Source organism: Canis lupus, chromosome 11, assembly GCF_003254725.2.
Source record: "Canis lupus dingo isolate Sandy chromosome 11, ASM325472v2, whole genome shotgun sequence".
Lineage (NCBI taxonomy): Eukaryota > Metazoa > Chordata > Mammalia > Carnivora > Canidae > Canis > Canis lupus.
The window spans coordinates 8401553-8429372 of NC_064253.1; the positions used below are offsets into that span (position 1 = coordinate 8401553).

A 27820-nucleotide genomic window follows, 5' to 3' on the forward strand; every position below is an offset into this window, starting at 1 on the left:
ACAATACTTCTCACTCTGCCACAGTTGTGTTCTTTGCAGGAGACATACAACTGATACCCTCTGTTTAGGTTTTGTTTGCATTGCTCCATGCCTCTGCAATCTGCTTAAAAGATACAAATCAAATTCTATGTCAGGGGAAGTTGTGCTGAGCCACAACATGGTACTAATTTCATCTAGATGGACAACAGTTGTCTGTCAGATCCTCCTACCGAGACCTTTAGTTGCCTGGAAGCAGGAAAATGCAGCAGGATGTCTAAGGACCTGGAATATAAAACATTCTCCCTTTCTAGTTTCTTAAACAATCTTAAGTAATTAGGTTACTAAATACAACAAAGTGACTATCAAAAAGAAAAGGCAAATTTAGAATAAATAGAGATTTAATGAGCCTGCCCATGTAGGTTTTTGTTTTTATAGAAACATCACTATACTCGGGCAGAAAGGCCAGTTTAAAAAAATAAAAAAAGCTTTGACTCTGTGATAAATTCCCCTGGGTAGATGAAACACAGGATACCAAGCACAAAGTGATGGCACCAACTGTGCTAAGAGAATCCAAAATCATTATAATTTAAAAATGAAGTTCACATTTCATGTAAAAAAAAAAAAACCCACAAAATTCACATAGCTATACTCAAGAGACAAAACAGTCCCCAGAGACAATTCCTATCAACATCTGCAAATCATTTTATCAATTATGACTTTTACTCTTCAAAATTCCTCAAGTCTCCTTCAGTACCCAGAATTAATTAAACAGTCCCTCCCTTCCTTCCACACTTCAAATGCAGTGTAATTTATAAGCATATTTATGTCACATGTGTGTGTGAACATGTGTAAGAGACAGAGACAAAAACAGAGTTTGATTGATTTATTAATTCTGAGAATCAATTCAAGTTTCTACTGTGAACTATTACCTCATGATTTGAAACTAACCCCCAATGGTGTGACGAGAACAGAGTCTCAATTTCCACACAACAAAATATCACCCAGAAAGATTAAAAAAGGCAGATAGAGAGAGAGAAACTCTCAAATTCACAAAACAATTTGTGATTATTTGTATCCTAAAAAACAGAGGCTTTACTTTCTAGACATCTCACTGCTGGGTTCCTTTAAGTAAAAATTTCCCTTGGAGCCTTTAAAACATATTTATGTTTCCAAAAATTCAATTGACAAATAATTTTTCACATAAACAGCTGTTGCACAAGGTAAAGCAAACTTTCACATATGTTTACCTTCAAACCATATCATTTACACTTAAATGTGCTAAAATTCTGAAACATCGTTTTCTCAGAAAGATGGCTGATCTAGAAGGGATGTTTGCAGGGAGAGTCAACTAAACATTTATGGGAGGGGTGGAAAGGGGGAAGTGTGGAGAGGGTGGCTTCATATGTCTGGTAAATAGCAAAGCTTTCCTCCCTGGACCCCTGAGCTTTATGTTGACAGACTATGGTCTGAGTATGCACAGCAAATTGGCCAGGGGGCAGAACCAGCACAGCAGTGACCCACAACTCTGGTCCCCAGAGCCATGGGTAGATTAGACTGCAGATCATCATGGCCAGTGGAAGCAAGCACAGTGAACCAATATATTCTGTCTTTGGCAAATGCGTTATCCTCTAGGGATGTTGTAGAGGTAGCACAACAACAGTAGGCAAAGCCTTAATCCAACAGAGTTGTATGGACTAGTCATGTCCCTTCAAAATTTATTTTTTTTCCCTTCAAAATTTAAATTCATATTTATATTCATATTCATTGAAGTCTAGTCCCCAGTGTGATGGTCTTAGGAGGTGGGCCCATTAGGAGGCGATGAAGCCATAAGAACGAAACCAATTATAAGGAGACAAAGGGACCAGAGTTATGTATTTCTACCATGTGAGCAGGAAAACAGCCACCCTTGAACCAGGAAGTAGGTTCTCACCAGATACCGATTCTGCCATTGCCTTGAGTTGGACTTCCAGCCTCCAGAACCGTGAGAAATAAATCTCTGTTGTTCATAAGCCACTCGGTGTACAATCATGTGTTACAGCAGTCCAAACTGAAAGACAGCAGTAGGTCTTCAATGATGGAATGAATGGTGGACCTTAATGACCCAGGAGAGAATGTAGGAACCTCATCAGTATCCACTAAATTATGCCAAAGTGCCAGATTACCCTTGGACTTCGCCTATAAATTGGGGTGAGGAAAGTATGTGTTGGGGCAACAGCTCACATTATAATTTCAGTATGTAACGCAAAAGGCTAATTGTGAACAAATTGTAATACTGAAACATGGCATGCCTGGCTCTCAGAACAAAGCATAAAAGATGTATTGATGAACGCGATCAGCTCACAATCAAAGATAACAGTAGCTGCTCTAATAATTTACTTTTGGGGGAAAACAATAGAAAGGTGAGCAACTAGAATGCAATGGGAAAGCAATGTATTTGGTGCTGGAGGTGCTGAAAGAAGATCCTCTATTCCCACATGCAGCCTTCAGAAACCCTGCATGTAGTTTGCTACAATTCTTTTCTCAAATACAGCATCTTTTCTAAAGTTAAGTCTGTTGTTCATCAAGTACACTATTAGCATGACCTTTGGTTTCAAGCCCTTTCTAAGAGGTGGATACCCGCTGCACATCCGGGTGAAGACCCAGAGTCCTGCTCTTTTTCCTCAGACCCAGAAAACCTATTTCGTAGATGCTAAGATCTGGGGCATTAAAGAAGCAACTCTTGAGACACGTAGGTGGCTCAGCAGTTGAGCATCTGCCTTTGACTCAGGTCATGGTCTGGGGTCCTGGGATCGAGTCCCACATTGGGGCTCCCACGGGGAACCTACTTCTCCCTCTCCCTGTGTCTCTGCTTCTCTCTGTATCTCTCATGAATAAATAAATAAAATCTTTTTTTTTAAAAAAAGGCAACTTACAGACTCAGAGTAGAGGATGTGATCTTTCAAGTCAATATTCAGTTTCACAACCAGAAATCCATGAAGAGAGAACAAACCATGGAAAACGAACAATTTTATACTGATTGAAACGATTCAAGTCCCTAGATAAGAAACCATTCAGTTTTTAAAAACAAAGAAGCTACAGTTATATCAAGCATGGAGAAAAAATATATATATTTTTAAAAAGAAGAAGACATGGCAGCACATCCAGAGAACACTTTGGGTATTTAACAACTAAGTGTTTCAAGCAGTGGGGAAAGATGTGCTCAAATAATTACCCACACCCACCATGTCAGCATTAGCAGCAATGATGTGAGCTTCTTGAGAGCAGGCACTGTGGGTCTTTCATGTTTATATACCAAGAAGCATCTAAAAACTGCATTTCATATTGAAATTGCAAAATAAGTGTCTGTTGAAGGAAACAATATTGGTCAATTCCGTACTGTTCCTCTTCAAATTGGAAAGAAGTAAAAGAGAGCAAACTAATTTTCTAGCCTTCTTACGCGTTGCAGAACTAGTAAAGCACATTTGAAAGGACAGGGAATTTAAATTCAAATATCTGAGAAAAGACCTTCAGTTAGGGAATAGATCTTGTCTGGCATTTCTGTGAAAAAATTAAGCAAGGAAAAAGCTTCCATGTTAGGTTTCTGAAAGAATAATCAAAACTAGTGAACACTGACTATTCTGGCATTGTTGGTTGCACTATGGCACAGACTTTTACTAGATTTTAGTAGCCATTTCGACTTACAGTAACGTGACAGGAGGAAAGCTATATACACTGACTCATCCAGTGGAAGTTCTTCCAAAGAACAAGCTTCACCCAAGAAACTTCAGGTGTACTGGGGGGATGGGGGGTTAAACCAACTTTCTGTAAAAATAAATTCAAATTTTACGTGATATTTTTATGCCTTTCCTTTGATCAGAATTTCTTAGCTGGGTCACAGCCTATATCTATACTTTTTAAAAAAGATTTTATTTATTCATGAGAGACACAGAGAGAGGCAGAGACACAGGCAGAGGGAAAAGCAGGCTCCCCGCAGGAGCCCAATGTGGGACTCGATCCTGGACTCCCTGATCACAACCTGAGCCAAAGGCAGATGGCTCAACCACTGAGCCACCCAGGTGCCCCTATATAATTTTTTTTTAATCTAAGTAAGCAATGATAATATTTTGCATCTTGAGCAGGCAGTCAGCATTTACCAAGAAGGGAGGTCCCTACCTGTGGCACTCACTGTTAGTTCTCCAATAGGTATTTCTCCTATTCTGCTTGATAAAAGAATCCCAATGTTCTCCAAGCAGCTATGTGCCAAGTTTCAAGGAATGAGCAATGATCCACCTGAAATCAGTCAGGGAAACCCCATTGCTCTCAGCCTGTGGTTGGCCTACAAGTCCACCGTGCCCTCCTTCTGACCAAAGAGACATAAAGGGAGTATTTTCTTCCATTAAAGAGGGAAAAACATAAAGACAAAGATCTCCTATCCCCTGTCTTCCACGTTTATTTTCGTGTGGGGATGTGCTACCTAGAGCAGTGACAGCCACCTTACAACTATGAGGTGGCAGGCCTATGAAGGAATGCCAATACACTGAGGCTGGCAATGTGGACACATGAGATGAACTGGGTCCTTCACAATATCACTGAGTCACCAGACCTATCCCCAGATGGTCTGCCTCCATTCTTCTTAGTAAGTGAATAATAAAAGCCCTCATTGTTTAGAGCCATGAAAGTAAGGCTGTCTGATAAATGCTGCCCATCCCCAAAAGCATCCTCACCAACTTATCATCTTCAATAATTTGTAGATGCTTAGGAATGGATATTTTTATATTTAGTATGTCACACTTTTCCTCTATTTTCTCCAATCCAACTATCCTTTCTTCTTTACAGGAACTTCCCTATTAGTCTAGAGCACATGACCCATCATTCAACCACAGGCTTTCTAATATTCTCAACTCCCTTGACACACTTGTCCTTCTGCTGTACATGCTCAGCAAAACCCCATCCTAGGTCAACCAATCATCTACCTTTCCCATCCATATCTGGGCTCATGAATATTATCAGAGAAAGGCATGAATCAGCAGATTAGTGTCACCATCTTCAGTCAGGTTCTTAGGAATAACCTACAATCCCTCTCTGCATCTCTCACTACTCTGTCACCAATATTGTGTTAAGCCTTCATCAATTCATCCCTCTCTGTATTTGTAGACCTTGCTTTCTGCCTTATAGGAGGATTCCCTTGATTTCTCAGCAGCCACTCACTGAGCTATGTGCATTCACCCTCATCATTTTATTTCTTGTAGTTACTCACTTGCTCAACAAATATCCCAACTATCCATCTTTCTGGCACTTGTTAAGATCACACTATTTCATCCCCTTGTACTTGGAGGTGAGTTAACTGATTCTTACCAATTATTTGTAAGGGGAAATGACAGGGGTTGTTTTGGGACCAGGTCTGGAAATCCTCCAGACCTCTCTTCCTTTCTGGCATAGAAACCAGAAGTATTTGGCTCCATCAGGGTAACTATAACGAGCAAATAAAAGTAGAACATGTAGCAGGAATAAGAATCAACCCTTTTTTAGAAACCTCAAAGATTTTGGAGTTATCATTATTGTGGCATAATCCAGCCTAAGTCACTGATACATCTCTCCTTCTACATGACAAAATACATGGTCTCTTACATGTATCCTTCCATGACAACAATCATCCTCTATCTTTGACCTTTCCTTCATCCCATTCAGAAAAAAGTCAAAATTACTTCTATATTTTCAATCTTTTAAAAATGTCCATTATCAAATCTGTATCTATCTTTGATTTCTTTCCCTTATACACCAAGCCCCACTGCCCTGCCAAAAATATATAATCTATACAATGCTCACTTGTACACCTCCCAATCACTCTTCATTCTGTTATAATCTGATTGCTGCCCTACACCATTCTACTGAAAGCACTTTTCCAAAATTATATGTACACTTCAGTCACTAAATCAAATGGACCCTTTACTAGACATGCTGATAAATTTGTGTGCTGAATGAACCTCTCCTACTAACTTGAAGTAGCCAGTCTCCCACCCTTCTAGATTCACCTGCTCTGCCATGGCTCACAGGCTCTGTCAAGTAGACCTTCATGTCCTCTCTACCACGAGACTCACCTAAGCAACTTCCCAGCCCAGGCACCACTGAAAATCAAAAAAACACATGAGACTTAAAGATGGCCAAACCATAGGACAGGCCAGAAATATGTGATCTGTGTGTACAGGCTCACAATGAAGAGCTTGGCTAGGTTCTCTCTCCTATGAATATGAGTTTAGATCAAAGGAAATTCAGGGCAGCCCCGGTGGCACAGCGGTTTAGCACTGCCTGCAGCCCAGGGTGTGATCCTGGAGACCCTGGATCGAATCCCACATCAGGCTCTCTGTATGATGCCTGCTTCTCCCTCTCCTGTGTCTCTGCCTCTCTCTCTCTCTCTCTCTGTCTCTATGAATAAATAAATAAAATCTTAAAAAAAAAAAAAGGAAATCCAGCAGTTGCTTAGGAAGCAATGAACTAAGGAGTCCACTGTGGCCATATACAAAAAAACCACAGAGAAAGGAGTTGGCTGACAAGATAATGAAGCAACTGCTTAGAGTTGGCTGTGGGTAAAGGGGTGGAGGGAATAGCTCTGGTCCCTGGTGGCTTTCAGGTCCCAGCAACCAGTCCTTTTGTTGTCCAGTTGTGTTTGTTTTTTGTTCTTGGATTTATCTGAAATTCCATAAAGTATGCTTAAAACAAACCCCAATTACTGTAGCTTGAGTGGATTTCTTTCTAGCAAAAGACAGCTTTAAAACCTTATTTTAGTCTGCCTCCTTAGAAGTTTTGCACTACTGACCACTCCGTCTTTTTTGAAAGTTTCTCCCTCCTTGCTTCTCTGACTGAAAGCTCTCCTCCTTCATGTTTCTTCTCTTCTTCCTCTGCCAACTCTTTAAATGTTAAGGATGCCTAGGGTTTCTCTGCCGGCTTCCAGCCGCCCTTCTCAAGAACCTTACCCGTTTCTGGGTCATCACACTCCATCCTAGCTGGGAATTCCTGGAACTTTTTTATTCTGTCCAACTAACATGCCTTTTGGAAAATCATATTTGCACTTATTAAAATAATCACTCAGTGGTTAGTCATATTACCTTACATTTTTCATTTCAAAGGGTAATTTGTAACATTATAGTGAATGTCCACAAACAAGTTGTCAACACTGTTGCACATTAATGTGTAATGACAACTCTTCAACCAAGTAAAGATACTTCAGTAGAAGAATCTAAAATAAATAAAATAAACGTAAAATAAATAAAATAAAACTTGGTTGAATCTTCTGTTTAAATTTGTTCAAATGGTTTTGACTATATGCAGGAAACATAACTTCAATTTTTACAAAGAAAAGACTGTAAGTCAAGGTAATGATTAGAAATGAAGTCTGCAATGAATCTGGGGGGAATATATATATATGTATAATAGATAGATGATAGATAGATAGATAGATAATCAATATAATATGAAGGGAATCAGGAATGGACTGGTGTCATAACACTTTGAAGAAATTTAAGGCCATAATATCCCACTATCTCATTTTATAGATGAAGAAATGGAGCACTGAAGATTTGCCCCAAATGACAACACTATCTCATGGCAGAGCTGGACAATCATTAAGACCACTTGATTCCTTACCTAGCACCTTGCTAGTACAACATGATTTATGAACTGCTCCCGAATGTACCAAGAGAAAAATGGCAAGATCCTTCAGAGTTGAAGAAGACCTAGTCAGGAGGGCATTTATCTTCTTAATAGAATTGCCTTCTCTTACAGCACTTTCTTCCCATTGGACTCCTACATATGGGAGACAGGAAGCAGATGTTTTCAGAGCAGGAGTGTGAGAAAGGCAAACTAACACCTTCTCTTTGATGTGCTTGGAAGGACTCAAATTGCTCTCTCTAGAGTAGTTAAGACAGCTGTTGAGATGTAGCAAAGCTTTGATCCAAGAGCTTGAGGTCCCAGAGTCATGAAATCACCCCAGGAAGAAAAACAGGGTGAGTTTAATTCAAATTTGGTAATCCAAGCCTGGGTGTGAAATATATTAAAATTAGGAAAAGTGATGACAGATAAAAGATTAGTGAAAAGTGTGCCAAATTATTTCATTAGAGAATTGCTCTAAAATACCATATTTAAACATAGTGAGGCTATTTTCTTCAATGTTCCCAATGTTCAACTGGTTTTTTAAAGGTATATATGTGAATATGTATGTGTGCGTATATATCCCTATGTATTTATGTGTCCCTATTTACATATATATGTATTTACTGATGGAGAGAAATTAAACTACTTCTGGAGCATGAACAGAGAGCCTCAACTGAATTGGGAAAAAAATTAAATCCTGTGGCTCAAACACCAAGCATCTGCTACTTAGTGATAGCATTTCCAAATTGTAAGTTTAGCTTTTTAAAGAGGAAAATGAATCTTCTTAAAAGCACATGAAATGTTTTAAAGTTATGAAATACTATATGGTTACATATATATAGTTAGAGTTATATATATTTATGTACATATACATATAAAAATGTATATATGTATAACACATATATAACAGATATGTAACATATATAACCATATATTTCATAAGACTATGTTTCATATGGAGAGTTCAGTTATATATAATTTTATTATACATATGTACTATAGTATATAACCATATATATACTATATATAACTATAACTATATATAATAGACATTATATAGCATAAAGTTATAGACTATATAACTGTAACTATATGTATTCACACACTACATAATATAGGGTCACATATATATAACTATAACTATACACACACAAAATGACAAGAAAACAACATAAGTGAGTTCTAAATGAACTTTTCATATATTATGCCAAAAGAAAACATATTCTAATTTCTTAGTGGAGGACAATATGGCAGAAAGGTTACAAGACACTAAACTACAGCTTTGAATCAATAGCTATGTTGAATCTAAAAATCCAGAAACTTTTAGACTGCCTACTCTGTGCAGTCAGCCTACATCAGATCATTTATATGCTGAGATACCCACATCCAGGATAAAGTCAAACTCTCTCTTTAGAAAGTAGTGCCACAGCCAAAGCATAGCACATGTTTATTTTTGTAGCTAATTTTAACCCTTTAGGCATGGATAAAAATGACTTTTTATGACAGTGTTCAGAGTCAGCCTATAAACCTCAAATTCCTTAAATGTTCTTTGTTATCTCTCCAACTCAGCCTTCAGTTCCAAGTCAAAACTTACCCCAGAGTCGCCCCTTTTGATCTCCAAGGAGAGGACCCTCATTTTCAGCCTTCCTTGCACCACAAATCCCTTGAATGCACACCCCGGCCTGGCTCTGCTCAGTTCTGAACATATTAAATAATGGTTTCACAGCTGTCCTGTTTTCCAGTCCTTCTGCTCCATCCTCAATTTTTCCAAAATGGCCAGAGACCCTGAAAACTTGCCGTATATCCTCACATTTTTAACAGCCCTATCCTTTCTTATAACATCTAGTTATCTACAACTCAGCCCCTTCTCTCAGAGCCACCTGCTGAGACCAACCCTCTAAATCCAGCTGATCCATCTCAACAGGAGCTGCCAAGCCATCCTCATTCTGGACAATGACTGATACAAAAGCCAATATACAACATAATCAGTCTTAGCCTACCAGATGAAAGTGTTCTCAGTACACATTTCAGGAAGTTTGGTGTAACAGGAAAAATTTCTAAGGCCAACAGAAATGAATCTCTCTCCTTGGAGACTGTCACTAACACCCCAAGTTCACCACAGCCCCTAGCCTCAGGAAAGCAAGAAATTCATTCATCTGTTCCATTTTTCACATCTTTACCTCTTGTCAATGTGCTGCTCTGTTTATAAGCTGCAAAATGTTTGGGATCAGATGTCTTCTTCTCAAATCTGCTACTTTTGGCAGAGTTTTCAGTAATACCTAAGGGTACTGTTTTGGACAATATCAGGAATTCTCTTATAAAGGGCCATTTTCTTAAAATGCACTGGATTGAAATCTCTCATCTGGTACATTTTCAACTAAGACAAACAGATTCACCTCTCTCTGGGTTTAATGAAGCCAGGAAACAAAAGTATGCTGTGTCTCCTCACTCTAAGATTCCTACTAAATCATCCTCTAGCATACTCTATTTAGTGATATATTGTGTTTATTGTCTGTCTGTCCACCAGTTAGAAGGTAAGCTCCAAGAAGGCCAGGGACTCTGATGAAATCAACGGCCTATTAACAATACCTGGCACAAAGCATAAGTTCAATTTATTTGTTTAATTTATTAAATAATTCATCTCCTTCTATAAAAGTTTATCCTAAATGCTTTATACTTGGCAGGTGGGAACAAGATGTACATTTTGAATGGAGAAACACCTCATAGGCTTTGAGAAAAAATAAAAAGAGATCATGGACATTCTATCCTACACTAATGATCTGAATTACTCCATGAGGGGCCAGAAAACACATTTCTTGTATTCCAAAATGAATCAAATCTGGCTTAATGCCCCCCACAAAACAAGTGTTTTAAGAAATCCAAAAAAGTCACCTTCTTGGATTACCTTTCCTTCCATTCTTTTAAACAAGAAATTTAGAGCTATGGTGTCCAGAAAAATGGGACAGGGGCTACTGTTCTATCTTGGTCACTGATGCTCTCTATCTATGGTAAAAGAAATGGTGCCACCCTTAGCTCTCCCTCCATCCCAAGCTCAGACCTAGGACCTTTGCTGAAGTTCCCAAGACTAGAGCATCTACTGTGTAGTCTACATGAACATCCACATGGCCACCACCACGTGAAATTTTGTTTCCAGAAAGGTACTACTTTTCAGTGAAGTCAGATCCCCACTACTAACTGACACTATAAACTTCAATTTATTTCCCAATCCTCAAGTATCCATCCAATATCCCAGAATTACCTTCATTTTCCCCTTGAGTCCTTTCCCTTCATGTCTCTCATACGAATAAACAAAAAATTACTTATATCTGTTTGGTCACAATAGTGTCTAATGGCTTGTCCTTATAGATTGCAAACCTCAGGGCCTAGAAATACAAAAATATCTGAGTTGTCTTTCTCAGGGAACTAAAAAAATCCAGGCTTCAGGACATTCCTGATGGTGACAAAATGGGAAAAATTCAGCTAGGACTGGGTTCAGCTGATTGTGACATAAACCTCAAAACAACAATGGCCTTCAAAAGACTGATTTTTATTTTATTCCCCTAAAAAGAATTTCTGTGATAGCCCCCAGACCTGGTACAGAGGCTTCTATACTAAGGCTCCACCAGCTGTCTTATGCCATCCCATCATCTAAGGCAACTGTTCATGCAATGACCATAAGGAAGAGGGTAAAGAGTACATGTCACGTGTCTTTTAAGATTCCCTAAGACTGCCATAAGCTACCATTGCATTTCAATGGCTGATACATAGTCACACAACCAGCCTAGTAATGAGGGAAGCTGGAAAATGATTGTTTATCTTACATGACTAGGTTGGATATTGAGGAAGGCAACCAACAGTCTATGTACAGAAGGTGAATACTCATTCTATTCTTTCATGGTGAGTTGGCAGTGGTGAAAAACAAAGCTCAGAGTTTTCTCAATAGGTGATCAACCTAGGGAATTTAAGTATTGAAATACTATACATTGAAATATTGAATAACTAAAATATTAATAAATAATTCTTCTACTTTGCCAAGTTGAAGGCCCACGTCAACTGACTCTCAGTTGCCACCTGCTTGACCCAAAGTGGGTCAAGATCAGGAAAAGAGGCAAAATCATTTGTCAGCAGGATCTTTTTTCATAAGTTCTTTTGTCATCTGACTTGGTATCTAATAGGTGAAGAGATAACTGTAAGATATACAAAAATTAAAGAATGTAAGAGAAGTTAAATTAAAGATGTAAAGATGTAAGATGTACATCTTACATTAAAGATGTAAGAGAAGCTAAATCTCAAATTAATCCTCATTTCAGTTCTATAAAGGATGGGCATGAGGCACTGAAGTAATAGAGTAGATGACATTATCCTGTCTCCACTTCCACTCCTCCCAAATTATAAGCTTGAAGAATCTGCATTTTTTGTTCCCCAGAGTCTTCTAAATAGACAACACCCGAAGGATATTTGCTGCATTGAGTTGAAAATGGATAATAATGTAAACATACATGAGAACTTATGTGAAAAGGAGATGATGAAGAGTTTAAACCACTTTAAATTAATGGTATGGCAGAAAGGAGCACTACATTTAAAATCAGCAGGCCTAGGTGCTAGAACTGTCTTCCCTAGTTATTGCTTATTTGACCTCTGTTTCCCTGTGTGGAAAATGCAGAATGTAACTCTGCTCCTGCACTCCTCCTCTAGGTTATAGTGTCAAGTAAGTATTAATTTCAAAATGCTGTAAAAAACATTACTTGTTTGTATTCTTCCTCCTACACCTACCTGGTAAGCACATCAGATCAAGGAATCTTTGCAACTCAAGGGATAATAAAAAATCAAAATGTAATAAGGGAAGCATGTATTGGGATGAAGAGCCAGACTCTAAGGCATTAGATGACCTGCCAGTAAAGCTCCCTGCAGCCATACAGACAACACCAAGAGGCAGCAATCATGAATCACTTGAGGAAAAACTTTCCATGGCAGCATCTATGCTTCCTCTGCATTGTCTCAAGGCCTCTGAACTGGTTGTTTTTCCACAACTGTCATGATCATAATAAAGAGAATAAGCAGAGTTGTTCTCAGACATCCTTGAAAGGTCCAGGAGTCATCAGGACAAGCCCTCTGACTTGAAAGGATGCTCTTCCCATTGTTTAAACAATGGCCACACACATCCTACTTGAATAATTCATGAAGTATGTTTTGGAATATCACCATGTGGTTAGAATTAAAATTAAAACCCTATCTTCAAAAAAATAAAAATAAAATAAAATAAAACCCTATCTTCATGCCAGGTGAAGAGCTAGCCAGTACTTTATGAGAATATTAAAATGTATTGCTAGGTTTTGAGAATATGTAGCAGGGTTTCTGATCAAGTCCGGAGATCTATGGAAGGTTCCTCAGAAGAAATGGCATTTGAGCTGAATCTAAATAATTAAAGTTATCAAGTGAAGAGGGAGAGGAAGAGATTTCCAGATGCGAAACAGCATGTGCCAAGGCCCTGTGGCAGGAGAGAACAGAGCTTATTTAATGAACTGAGCAATAAAAAACAAAAGCAAAACAAATTTTTTTAAAAATCCACAGTGTGAGTGGACTAGGAAGAGCAAAGAGAAGAGCAGTGCAAGACAAGGTTGGAGAGTAAAATTAGCAGTTGGGGTTTTGGGTTGTGAGCCATTGAAGTGAACTCTGCCTCATTCACCAAAATAAAGAGTAAGGTTTTTTTTTTAATACTGAAGAGCTCATAAAGTTGGATGTTCACAGGATTTGGTGCCGCCCAGGTGACTGGTGATCTTCTAAGTGTAGTTGTGGTTGATCCAGTGTGAAATAATTATCAGGAAGTAGGGTAAAAGAAGCAATGAGCACAGGCTGCCTTTAGGGAACATTAGAGAGAATGAGCTTGTCCAGGATATAGATGCAGGGTTCAGGAGGTTTCTTTTTTTAATATTAAGAAGTCCGAGCAGACAAAAGAGAGAGGTTGACTGTAAGAGAAGAAATCATGTTTAGCATAGGATTTCTTTTTTTTTCTTTAGATTTCTTGTATTATCTGAGAGAGAGAGTGAATGAGAAAGAAAGCATGAGTAGGGAGGAGAAGTGGAGAGAGAAAGAGAAGCAGATTCCCCAGTGAGCAGGGAGCCCAACGAGGAGCTCAATCCCAGGACTCTGAGACCTGAGCCAAAGGCAGATGCTTAACCATCTGAGCCATCCAATGCCCCAGCACAGGTTTTCAAGAAGAAAAAAAACTTGCAGCCTAAGTGGAAGAACCATTCTTACCAGGGTTGAGTAGCACCTCTAGGGCATGCCAAGAAAAGAGGAAGGAAGTGCAGAAGCAGGGAGACTCACTTGCTGTGGTAGTTAGAAGACTCAGCTCCCAGCTAATGGCTTCCATTTTGTCTTTGCAGTAAGGTCATTTTCTAAGACAGGGGAAGGTGAGAGATGAAGAAAGAGGATTAAGGAATTTGAAGACAGTAGAGAAGGTTTTAAAAAGTCATTGTATGGAGTGGAAGACAGAGGAGCAACAAACAGAGCAGAGAAGGCAGGTGGGGTTGAGCATTCACCTGAGAGGCAAGCTTTATATTCCCAACCATTGGATATTATATTGTGTCCTGAGAATGGCCTTTAGGTCAGGAACCATCTCTGCATTCTGGGTAAATGCACAGTGAATGTTTGACATGTTCTTATGGTTTGTGTACTTTCAGGCCTCAATGCTAAGGATAGCTGTGCTTCTCCCAACTTACTACTTTGTTTCTTAGAAATGCAGTAAGTTCTACACCATTTAAATCAACTGTTAACAATGGGGATGCACTATGCCAAAGCTTGCACCTATGCCACAGTGTGCACGCTTTGGTATATATTTGGGTAAAGCATTACCCAGACTTCATCTTCTCAATCTATTTGTTTCCTCACTTTCTCCTTTATTATCATATATTACCAGAGAAATATATTTTAGGCACTTTATGTCCGTTTTGTGGAATGAAGAAAGATACAAATAATTAGTAAGTCAACAATAGAACCAAATGTGTCACCCGAAAGTTAATTTAAAAATAAAACAATCATCACAGACACAGACATGTAAGTTTGTGTATAGAAAAAGATATAAATGAGGGTGCCTGGGTGGCTCAGATAGCTAAGTGTCTGCTGTTGGCTTAGGTCGTGATTTCCAGGTGCTAGGATCGAGCTCATTGGGAAGCCTGCTTCTCCCTCTGCTCCTATCCCCACTTGTACTCACTCTCTTTCTCAAATAAATAAACAAAAAATCTTTTTAAAAGAAAAGAAATAGATATAAATGTAGATACATAGGTATAGCAATGTTTGCTGACAATTCCTATGGAAAAGAGGAATGTGAAACCTAGCTGAGTTTCTATTTTGAGAGATAAAAAAATAAGAATCTAACCATTTTGTAGAAAAGGAAAATATACTTACCTCTTTATTGGTTTAATGTCTTGTATAAAGCTAAAAATATTTTTATTAATTTCCTTCAAGCTATCGGCAAGAAAAATTTTAATTTAAGGTAATTTTATAAAATGGTTAATTTGGGGGAAATAGAAAGGATTTTCATTTCTAAGAAATAGTTTATTGTTAATATTATAAAAGCTGAGGGGAAACACTTAACTGAATAGTCTCAACTTTAAAACAATTACTTTGAGGAAAATAAGTACTTTAAAATTAAGCTTCTTATATGACAAAGGTTACTGATTTTGGCGGTAAGTCATACTGGATGACATTAGTGCTTTCCCCAACTTTGATCTTTAAATTCCTAAAAGAGAATCAACTGGAATAGCAGTTAAGACCATAGACTCATTTATCCATTTGAACTTTCTCTGCCCATGTGACCTCATGAAAGCCCCTAATCATGCTTTACCTCTAGGCTGTTGAAGACACAGTGAGTTAATATATGGGAAATTCTTAGAACAGTGCATGGCATATATGAAGCATTTTAGAAGCATTAGTTGTCACTAATGCTCTTATTATTTGTCATTGTCTCTATCATCTACACAGGGTAGAAAGTATTTTTGCTGGTGTTTCTCCCAAGTGCCACCAGAAGCTAGCATCATCCCATGGGTAACTAATGCAGCTTAAGCAATAATGACTAAGGTAGGTGATGCTGGTCCTTTGGCTTTAAAAACACCCTAATAATGAGAACAGAGTACACCTTCCTTTGTAGTCAAAAGGCAGAATCAAAGAACTAACATCCCAAACTCATGAAGGCGAATCAGACTATCTATAAGGAGGGGGAAGAAACCCCCCTTCCCTAACCTGTTTCACACTCTCACTACCAATGACACAAAAAGGCAAAACTTAGGCCTTCGTGCCTACAGCTCAGGTCTCTGAAGCCCAAAGTAGTTTTCAGGAACCTTCAAACCAACTCCCAGATGCCAATGTTCCCCTCAATGAAGCCCTTTCCAGGCCCTCAGGAACCATCTACCAATCTTTGCTTCTTCTGGGCTGGTTGGTAATTAAAATGCAAATGACAAACAAAACTTGGCATAAGACAAACTGAAATCCTCCACTCCATAGTTCTGCTTCAATAACCAATGACTTTCACAAATTCCTTATGCAATCTGAGCCCCAGTTTCCTTAACTGTAAAGTCAGGCTGATAATTAGAGAAGATTTATTTATACATGCCCTGTGATAACACATCTGGGTTCTGATGTTCTTGGATAGAAGCCACCTGCTTCACACTGTCTTCTGCTATGGAACCTAAACCATACAGGAAATCCTAACTCAATCACAGGTACCCACAAACCCTTCCATATTATAGTATCCATAGAGCACAGCAGTGCCCATTAATATATTCCCTGCATTACCAATAGTCAAACATTTCTGATATCCATTCTCCTGCTATTCCTTTGAGGAATCCTGAATTCCTCATCTTCAGCTTATAGCAGAGGGCCTTAATGGAGAATAAAGGAAGAAGAAACATTTGTGGGAAATAGAACCAAATGTATCTGGTTAATTTTTATACTATCTACAATAAAAGCATGAAGGAGAGTGAAATATTTTATGTGGGCACTCTATAAAATTAATATTTAAGGATTTGATCAGTGATTACCCAGAGAATAAGAACACATTATGAATAATGAGAACAGCGACAAACTCCAGGGCATTTTCACTTATATGATAAACTTGTATTACGATTGCTTCTGATTGACAAAGCCCTTGAAACATATAAACATAATCAATTTACAGACAGGCATTTTTTCCAGTCTTTGTTCTTGAACATGAATACTTTTTGAACTTGAATGGTACACCAACATGGAAACAGATGCTAATACATTTTACTTATATATAATTAACTCAGAAAGGCTAAACTTCCCTTTCAATATTAGGATTTTGGGGGCGCCACCTGGGTGGCTCAGTTGGTTAAGCATCTGACTCTTAATTTCAGCTCAGATTATGATCTCAGGATCATGAGACTGTGTCCTGTGTCAGGCTCCAGGCTCAACAGGGATAATTAAATAATTATTTAATAATAAATATTTACTTAAAAGTAATATTTATTATTAAAAATAAATAAATTTGTTAGGATTTTTTTTTTATCCAAGTTGGTAAACGAAAAACTATGATAGTAGTTTTGAGTTTGGAGAATGTCAAACAAATCTATTTATATTACTCTTTATTTTATAACTTGGAAGATCCCATCTTAGTTTTATCTAATCACAATTTAGGTAAGAAGCACATGTGCTTTGTCCTTATAGTCATCCTCTTCCCACTGGTTTTAAGCAAAGGACTTCGAAATTCTAGGAAATGGTAGGGTCACAAGACAGGACGGGTCTGGCTCCCCAAATCACCACTGGACCAGTGGTATGAAGCCAAAATTTTGCAGCTTATTTGTTGCAGCAGTTGTTACTCCAACCAGCCCAGACTCCTGATGTAAATACTCATACAATTACACCTTTCCCTAACATAGCTAAAATTTAGTACAAAATATAAGGGAATGCCACTTGAGGGCAAATGTGGAGACATTTCTGAGCAAGCATCATATATGATGATTATCAGCTGCTGACTACAACGAGGAGATTCTTACAGACAAATGGTTCTCCTTCCTCCACATACACACTTCTGAGAACTAGGATAAATTCCCAGATAAAATAGGAGGGTCTCAAAAAAGTGACCAATGGGTAATAATGACTCTTCTTATGAAGAAAAGGAGAAATACAGCCTGCCCCACCAAACAGTCTGACGAAGGCCCATTCTAATATGTCCCCTCTCTTGTTTCCAACATCCAAAAATGCTCCCAGGAAATAGAGAACCCAGTAACACAACAGTGCAATCTTGCTTTAAGACTCCAGCAGCTTTATTTTGGCGTATACCTATTTGCTTAAATGTATCATAAGGGGTAATTTTAGAGGACATGCCTCCATTTAGCATTCAAAATGTCCCTTTATTGGTCTATTTTACATCTTCTCGCTTTTTGTTTCAAACTATTTATTTTTGGGCAGCCCAGGTGGCTCAGTGGTTTAGCGCCGCCTTCAGCCCAGGGCCTGATCCTGGAGACCCGGGATCGAGTCCCACGTCAGGCTCCCTCCATGGAGCCTGCTTCTCCCTCTGCCTATGCCTCTGCTTCTCTCTCTCTCTCTCTCTGTGTGTCTCTTGTGAATAAATAAATAAAATATTTTTTTAAAAAACTATTTATTTTTAAGCCAGAACTATAAGAACCCCCCCAACCGTCTTCCTCCCATCAGAAAATATCTTCATCTGGTCTGATTTGCTAGCCTTCTCTCCAGCCTCTGAACGTCAAGAAATCATATAAAAGTATTTACTAAACTTCTGGAGGTGATCTTTCAAGAAGCAGGCACTAATTGGACTCAGATTTTTATTTCCTAAACCTACATTTTAGACATCTTGACCAAGAGGTCTTCAAACAGATAAAAAGTGGTCTTCTCACATTAATCAATAAAATCTTAGGTAAAACAGAATTCTTGTTCATTGGAAGAAAGACCAGACCCATGAAAGAATCGAGGATGAGATGGATTTACTGTTACTCATCCCCTGGGTTGGTCATGTGTTTGCTTTCATTTTTTCTATGCAAGGATTTAAGATACAACTCTAGATATTTAGGGGCATACTGCCCAATTTCCTAGAAATTCCTGAATTTTCTTTTATTAGAAGCCAGCAGGACATCATAAAGGACATAAAGACTTCTATATGAAAAAGAATTTTTCCTCTCATTATTTCCTGGGGAAGGGAAGGCTGGCACCGGTGACGGAGGCAAACAATATTAACTGTTTCAGAGGCTTCCTTCCACTGCCATGAATAATAAATATGCAACAGCTTTCTTTTCTCTTTCCCTCTGTTGAATATAAATGTAGGCTAATAATCATAGGGAGTGTCTACTGTATGATAGGCCATAGAAATTCAAAAATGAGAAAGTCATGTTCTCAGCTTTCAAGAGGCTTCTGATTCAAGGTAATAGATGCAATAAAGGGATCAGATGTGGAATGATGAAAAAGTTCTGGAGATAGGTAGTGGTGGTGCTGCACCAGAGTAAAAATATCCTTAATGCCACTGAACTGTGCCCTTAAAAATAATTAAGATGGCTAATTTTATGTTATGTATATTTTAACACCCATGCACACAGAGAATAGAGACTCTCTCCTCCCCTTCTCTGTCAGAAGTAGAATAAGTCAAAATAAATTAACTGGTGCCAGCACCATTCTTCGAACAAGGGAGAAGCATGAAAAGCCAGTGTGTGTGGTTTTCCCTTTAGGATGGTATCAGACCCAAGCAGATGGTAAAGACTGAAATCTTGGTGGAATTCATCATGGGTCATATATCATTCCTGGAGGGCAAAGTCACAGAGTCATGCCAGCAGGGAAATATTCTTTGCTGGAGATGTATGTGACTACATTATCACTGATAAACTAATTAATGGCTATGAAAACTACTCCCTTTATAGGTGGCCCAGTAAAGGCAGAACTGGGCTCTTGCTCTCACAGAGTGGCAGGGCTTTGGTGATACAGGTGCCCCATTCTCAGAAGACCCTTGTGTTCGGCTTAGTGCTCTGTTGTCACCATCTTGAAATTCTTCACAATTTTTTCAACAAGAGCTCCTACATCATCACTTTATATTTGGCTCAGCAAATGAGAGAGGTCACCAGTCCTACAGAGAGGGAAGGACACAGCCCTTTCCCCTCCAGAGCTTGCATAAAGGGCAGAGAATAAAGGTAATCCTCAAAAGGATGTAATCTAAGACATTTCTCAAATTGTGAGAAGCCAAAAGGAATTCAGGGAGAGATCTCTCCCATAGAAAGGAGTTGTCCCTTCCAACCAAGAGACCCAAAGAAAGGGTTGCATGACAGAGTGGGTACATGCACACATGGTGGGAAATGAAATCAGTCACAGGTAGAGGCAGGAAACACAGGTATAACATTAAATGCCTTTCCTTGCATACAAGATAGTGTTAGAGTTAAGTAAAACTTTGACCTTTATAGTCTTTCTTAGAATAGTCAACTCTTAAAAAAACAAAATAAAAGCCTTTCATATTGATGTTAGAATGTGTCACATGGGTCTGGTGGAAACTGTGCGATTAAGGCTAGAATAGGCAAGTTGGCTTTGTTGCTTTCTTTCTGAGCCACAATGGAGAAAGTCATTTGGTGCTGACTTTTCTATCATCTCACACCCCAGGTATGCAGGAGGCTTTCTGAAGTAATGAGTCTCCCACAATGCAGGAGCTCCCCAAATTTCATGACTTACCCATCTGCAGTAAAAAAAAAAAAAGCCCATGAGAAGAATGAAGGATCCAAGGACCATCCCTGCCCTGCCCCTCACCGACCCCTGGGTGGTCGAACAGCTGGGTTCTGTTGAAAACTAGATTATGTCATTATTACATAATTCTTATCTCTCTCTGTACAATTTGAAATTTTTAGTGTGTGTGTGTGTGTATATATATATATATATATACACATATACACATATATATATATGTATACACATATATATACACATATACACATTTCCCCGGGAAATGTCAACTTATTATTGGGGAATGTCAACTCATCAGGATATAAACTTGAATTTTTTTTGCTGGTAACTATCCCTATATGTCTTATATAAGTAATGTCTTCCTTTATACTATCTTGACCTAAATCCGTAAGTTTTCAGACATTCTGACTTACACAAACAGTATCCTTTCAGCCTGTAAGATTTGGCTCTATTCTAAAATTTCAATATTGCATTTGATTCAGATCTCTGCTCTCTACCCCACCTCCACCCCAGCACAAGTCACACCTTTGGCTTGACTGACCTGAAATGGAGGGATGGATTTTACGGCCTTTTCACATTCCCCCTTTCCCCTTCCTCTACCCACCTGCTTCCTTCCCTGTCAGGGTAGGGCTGGAATAACAGGAAAGAACCAAAATATACCCTCCTAACTGGGCCAGGTCGCACTCCTGCCGGAGGTTGGTGGTAATTCTGTTCTTCCTCAGTGTATATGCACTACTGCTGGCTGGTATGGGCAGATGGTGGCTTCAACGTGGTCTACTGGTAAAAATCTCACATGCCCCATTTGACTGTCCCCAATTCTTTGGAAAACCAGACATCTAAAAAAGGAATAAAAATGACAGTCATCCTTTCCATATTTCCCTTTTTTTAAAATAAGAATTCTTTTGGAATCTCCACTTGGCCTGGGAAAAGCATCTCCTCCACAGATATGGGAGTGAAGGGATAATCTGTCTTTTCCTTTGTGTAGAGCTGGTTTCTGAATTTGTTTCTATCTCAGACCTGAGGAGAGGTAGGTGAACCACCTGTTGGCTTTGCTCTGAACCAAGAACGTGTGATTTCACTCTCATTCTAGGACAACTGGAAGCCTGTTTGTTGTATCTATAATACCTTTATTAAAATTAAATAAAATAGTAATAATATATGACTTGGGCAGTAATGGTAGAAGTATCTATGGAGAACATTTTCGTAATACAGTGAAGGGATGCTTCACAGAGCCTAAGGAAGAATCAAGACAATTTGCTACAGGAGAGAATGTCTTCCCTACATCATAATCAGAAGCAAAAATTATCCTGCTAGAAATACACAAGTAGAGCAAAGTTCCTCAGCCTTGGCACTATTGACATATAGGCCAGATAATTCTTTGTTGTAGGAGGCTGTGCATGCGTCCCTGGCCTCTACCCACTATACGACACCACTGCCCTTCGCCAAGATATAAACACCTACAAATGTCTCCAGATACTGCCAACCATCTTCTAGGAAGGCAGAATCACCTCTGGTTGAAAACCACTGCCACTCGTGTAGGCAGAGGGGAATCGTGATTAAAGGTCCAAGGTGTGAAAAAGTGGACAAGGTTGCCTATGCATGGAGTGTGAGGTACAAGGCAGGACAGCTAGTGGTGGGAGGTGGGTATGGAGAAGCATGGGAGACTGATAATGGAAGGTCTGATAGAACATACACAGGTGAAGGAATGTCATCTGTTTGGTGACAACAAGCCTTAGGAAGAGAATGACATATGGGATTTGAGTTCCAGACAGATGGTAAGAGGCCAAGGGAAGAATAAGACTTCAGACAGTTGGATCACTCAGGAGCTATGTTGGAAGTCAAAGCACAAGATGATGAAAAGCATGTGAACTGGAGGACAGGGACAGAATGACATGTCCAAAGGAAGCCTGGGGGACCAGCCCTGCAATTGATAGCAAGAGCACAGAGAGGATGGGCTGATGTTCCATGGCTGGGAAGGAGAAAAAAAAAAAACTGGTTATGTAGAGTTGAAGATGCCTTCTTTCTCCCCTTGGTTAATTTAAGATCTTAGCTTATGGAAATTTATCTCATCTGGGCAGTTTTCTGGATTTCCCAAGGATGAAATGCCCTGAGATTTTAAGCAATAAAAATGCTTATATTTTGATCCTTACCAACTTAGGTGACTTGTTCAACACATGAATCATCATAAACAACACAGTAGGGCTATGTCAGTAGTTTAGAATCCCTCTCTTCAAATACCATTATGACATTACCCCAACACTGGCCAAATTACCAGGGAGGAGTTGTCATAGTTTTGATATTATCTCTAGCAAACTATTAATAAGAAAACATGAGAGAGGCCAAGGTACTATAAAAAGAAGAAAGGGCTCCTAATTTGATAAAAATGGCTTTGCCCCAGGTTGGTACTTTATCTTAGACGAAAACATGGCTACAATTTTGATTTGATGTATGATGAATTAATTCCACTGGAAGCTTTTCTGAAAAGGAATGCTTTGTACCAACAGTATAGATACGAGAGCAAAGAGATGCTGGTTGTATTGTTGAGCAAACATGAACGTCATTTTTACCGTACTATATAAAGGGAATCTTCTAAAAGGAGACTTGGCTCCTGAATAAACTTCTCACGATAAACAAGTGGGGAAGTTAAGCTCCCCTTATTAGCCTCTTTTTCCAAACTTCTTCTCAGTGGCCCATATCATTTAAACTAATAAGCAGCAGCAGTTGCACTACACAAAAAGCTCCTAATAAACAACAGCTAAGGGAGGGCAGAAAACAGGCGAGATTCAGCACTAGTACCATAAATCTCAATGCAAATCCAAAGCCTGGCATTCTTGGCTTCAAGAGTGCCCCCAAATGGCACAGAAAGGCATTGGGCTGATCTCTTAAGTATATTTTTTGCATGTTAATGTCACAAGAATGTAAAAAGGATTCCATTTCCTGCTTGATATATTTTCTCCCAATGTCTTCCAGGTCCAAAGACTTGGAGACTCTCCAAGCAACACATAATAACGTGAGAGGAGGAAGGAAGTGAAGGAGGTAGGAGTGGTGAGGGGAGAGGAAAGTTAAGAGCAATTTGCATGTATCTTGTGTTCCACACTTGCTTAACAGGCTATAATCAGTATCACTACTGATTTGGTTTCAGCTAAGTTGCAAGCCTGGTGTCAGCACTGGGAAAGCTGATTTCCAGGTTAAAATATTATGTATGGGGTGGGAAGAGGGTGTCTCCATTTTTAGGCATCCCTCGGTTAATGGCATCTGCATTCCCCTCTTGGTTGCCCAACACAAATCGCCTCACTTCTCTGTGTAACTATAGACTTCATCAGTCAAGTGGGACCCAAGGCCAGCACCACTGACTCCTTTAGACATACCTCTAAAACAGTGCCACTCAAAGTAGTCATGGAGCAACAGCAAACACATCATCCTCAAACTTATTACAAATTCTGAATGACAGGCTCCAGCCCAGATTTACTGAATTAATCATTTTTATAGGTACTGCAGAATTTATTTTTTTTTAATGCACAAAAATCATAGAAAATAGTCTCAGAAAACATACACCAAGCCATTGATGACAGTTATCTCTGGACGGTGAAATTATAAGTACTTCAAAAGTTTCTTCCTGTTGTTTACCTAAATTAGTATTTTTGTAGAGGATATGCTGCTTTTGCAATGAGAAGGGCAATCAGGGCAGCCTGCTTCTCTCTCTGCCTGTGTCTCTCATAAATAAATAAATAAAATTAAAAAAAAAAAGAAGGGCAATTAAAGATTTTTCTAGTAATGTAGAAAATTTCAGGACGCGTGAGTGGCTCAGTGGTTGAGCACATGCCTTTAGCTGAGGGCATGATCCTGGTCCAGAGATCGAGTCCCACATCAGGCTCCCTGTAAGGAGCCTGTTTCTCCCCTCTCCTTCTATCTCTCTGCCTCTCTTTGTGTGTCTAACATGAATGAATGAATGAATGAATGAATGAATGAAAGAAAAAATAAAGTCTTAAAAAATAATAATAATAAAGAAAATGTAATGGCGTGGAGAAACATTCGTGATATATTTACTGTTAGATAGTACGTTAGGCCTGATTGTACTTCTAATTTCCAAAACACATTTCTTTTCATAAAGTTACCATTTCTCATGGTACTTGTGACTTAATCATTCACTTTGATGCACTTTGAGAAGCACTGCCCTAGAACCATGCCACTGGCCTGCAACCTGCCTATTGCCAGTTCACTGCTAGATAATACAGAATCTGAGTGTAAGTATTTAAAAACATTTATAGACATTTGACACAATGGTCACATCCAAGGACACAGCAATGTATTCATGTCCTTCAAAAGGAATGGACCAATGTGGGGCTTCAGCACATGGATGGTGACTTGCATGTGGCACAATCTGCTACCATTCATGGACAGTGGAACCTCATGTCATCATGATGGATTTAAAAAAAGAGAAGTCCTTCTTCACAGAATCTGAAAAGTACTACTCTAGAGCAAAGGTCAGCAACCTTTTTCTACAAAAGACAACACAGTCCATAAAGTTTAACATCTTAAGCTCTGTAGATCATAAAGTCTCTGTAGCATTATTAGTATTGTTATTATAATAACAGCAACTTGTTGTTATAAAGCAAAAGCAGTAAGAACATCTAAGCAAATGAATATGGCTGTGTTCCAATAAAACTTTACCTACCAGAACAAGTGGAGGGCCAGATTTGGTCTATAGGCTGTTCTATGCCAACTTCTACTTAAAGGATGACTGCTGGCCAAATATGATGCCATCAGAAGATTATGCTGAATCTACTTGACTCAATTCAACCCTTACTTTTAAGAAATGGGAGATGAAACAAATCACCACAACCTCCTAATTCTGTCAATGATTTTCCCTACTTACAGAGGCCACAGAAATAGAAACTGTTCCTCCCCCTTTACTCCTATAATAATGGGAAATCAATGAGGACAAAACCAAACACATCTAGACAACCTTCAACTACCACACAGGCAAAAATAAGAGGAATGAAAAGGAAATGTCCATATCAGAGAAAGAAAAGTTAAGTCTCTTTTCCTCTGGTTCAGGGATCTACAAACTATATGGTCCATTAGTGAATGGCATTTGTCAATCTAGCCTGCTACCTGTTTGTGTAAAATGTTATTGGAACAAAGCCATGCCCACACAATTACACATTGTCTGTGACTGCTTTTCAGGTACAGTGGAAGAGTAGAGCAACAACCTTATGTCCCACAAAGCCTAAAATATTTACTATTTAGATCTCTACCAGAAAAAAATGTAGCCTCTGCTATAGTTCCTCCATGACTGGCAGCCCCTTATTCCAGCACAGAAGCCTCCAAGCAAGTAGATAAGAGGACATATTTCTATGTTGCCATTAATAAGACTTCTGCTAACTACTTTCTCCAGAAAAATCTTCCTTTGCTAAACAGAGTAGCATAGTCAGGCTTTTTGCTGAGTTTCTCCCAAGTTTCTCAGTGGCTTTCAAGTTCCTTTTAAGTAAGTTCTTTTACTATTAAAAATATATAGGCAGAGTTACTTATTCATGAAGCAGTCTATTAGTCATGTAAAGGCAGCATTAACTCGGTGCCTTTTTATACTAAACTCATACAAAGAATATTAAAAGCGCTGACAAGCAGGAAAAAAAAAAACTTAACAAGATAGGAAATGACATCCTTGCATCTAAATCTCTGGAACATTCCCAGAGTGAATGAACAGTTGCTAAACAAATGGGTTTTTCTTATTTTCCAGAGAATTGGGGGCTGTTTTTATCAAAACTTTAAAGAATAGAAAGCATCATAAATACATGGAGCGAACTTCAACAAACAAAACCTTCCGGCCTTTGAATTCATTGTAAGTAACACTCATAACATGAAGGAAAGTAGGCTGCAATAGTCTGGGTAAAAGTAGAAATTCACAAAAAAAGCTCTGTGTAACATGGTGCTAACAAAACACAGTTGTTTCACTGGTAGCCAGTTGGAAGGAAGCAAGGGCGGCTGGAGTCAGTTACCTACCAGCCTGAGGCACCTTCTAAATACTACGAGTGCCACCTTCTGGTCTTCTGATTCTACTGCATGCCCCTAGTCCCATCTTCTCATTTCCCCCAAGCCAGTGAATAACGTGTATCCTAGAATCACGGACTCCTAGAAAAATAAATCTGCAGAGATCACTACAGATCTTCACAGATATAGAGACCCTAGACCAAGTTGCCTTTGTGTTGGCTTTTAATACTGACTTTGAGACCACAGTGTAGCCACATTGGAAAGACTAGAGTCAGGTCTACTTCTGTTTCTTGGCTTCAAAAGCTTGAGAATTCAAGCTGCCACCCACTTGCAGCTCTCACCATGCCTCAAAGATAGCCAAGCAAAGAGTAGTGGCTGGAGAAGGTGAAGGAGACACAGGTATGTTACTTTCTGGAGCAAGAGGACTCTTCCCTGATAATGAGGAAAGGGACTCTCAGGTTTGGGACCAAATTTCTTTAGGTGGTCTGTCATGCTCCTTGCCAGAGTATTTTAGGGGTCAAAGACGGGTAGGAGTAGTTGTTCTTCTGTTTTCTGCTTGCCACAGAGATGAGATTAAGTAAATAAACAGAGGAAACACCCATAACCTGTTGTGGAAAGCCCACCTACATAAACACAAGAATAGAACCAGCCTTGCTCTTCAGAGACAGGAGCCCTTTGCTTTGCTTGCCTTCATTCCCAGTCATACTCTGGATACAGAACAGAGCAAGGCTCAGCCACAAGTTTTCAAGGAAGAAGATCAGGATAGGAAGGCTTACAGTATGACAGGGAGGTGAGGTCCAGTGGGAAATACATCTGGGTCTGGAGGCAAGTGAAAGTTTTGTAGTCCTTCCCTGACAGAGATGGGAGAGTCTGGCCTGCCTGTGCTAAATCCTTTTGCTTCTGATTTGAAAAACATTTGGCTTCCTGAAAAGTAAAAACTACTAGGGGCCTTTTCCTAATCCATCTTGCACATCTTTGGAATTGATGTCAACAAGTCACAAGGGGAGTTTCTACCAGTCCTCCCCGGGCAGAGTGATGATGGCAATGATACAGGGCCAATGTGGCCCAGGATCCCCAAGGCGGGGGGACAGGAAGGATGTTCACAAGGATCCTCTGGGCTCTGTCAGGAAGAGGGAGAAACACATCTCTCTAAGGAAAAAAGGCATTTGTCTCAGAGAAAAATGGTTGTATTGGGGGGAAATGTCATACTTAATGAAGCCAACCAGTGGTAAAGGAAACAAGCTGCCATCTCTTCAGAATGTTAGAAAAATAATGTTTATGTTCAGAAGATGTTGTTATGATTTACAATTATAGCTGCCATCTGTTGATGGACAGTTTTTCCTTAATCAGATAGGCATTTACTGCCCCTGTTTTACAGATGATTAAACCAAGGTCCAACAAAGAGCAATAACTTTTTCAAGCTTAACAGGAAGTAGGTAGAAACAGACCCAGTTCCGTCTCCAAGTCTGTGTTCTATCTACTCTGCCCCCAGCTTCCAGGATTAGAGCCACTGGTTTATTCTCACTAAATAAAA

At 39.1% G+C, this 27820-nt stretch overlaps 1 long non-coding RNA gene across 4 annotated transcripts in view; it reads left to right on the plus strand.

The window, feature by feature from the left end:
* The window catches only part of LOC112659633 (uncharacterized), a 52289-nt gene that overhangs the window by 17445 nt on the left and 7024 nt on the right, over positions 1–27820 (plus strand). For 2 of the 4 annotated variants that reach the window (XR_003136421.3, XR_003136420.3), the window contains exons 4-7: positions 7509–7958; positions 15589–15684; positions 23266–23331; positions 26036–26137. This is a non-coding gene — a long non-coding RNA (uncharacterized LOC112659633). Of the gene's footprint in view, positions 1–7508; positions 7959–15588; positions 15685–23265; positions 23332–24621; positions 24780–26035; positions 26138–27820 lie in introns of all 4 variants that reach the window. The other 2 variants (XR_007413894.1, XR_003136422.3) reach the window with 2 other exon arrangements.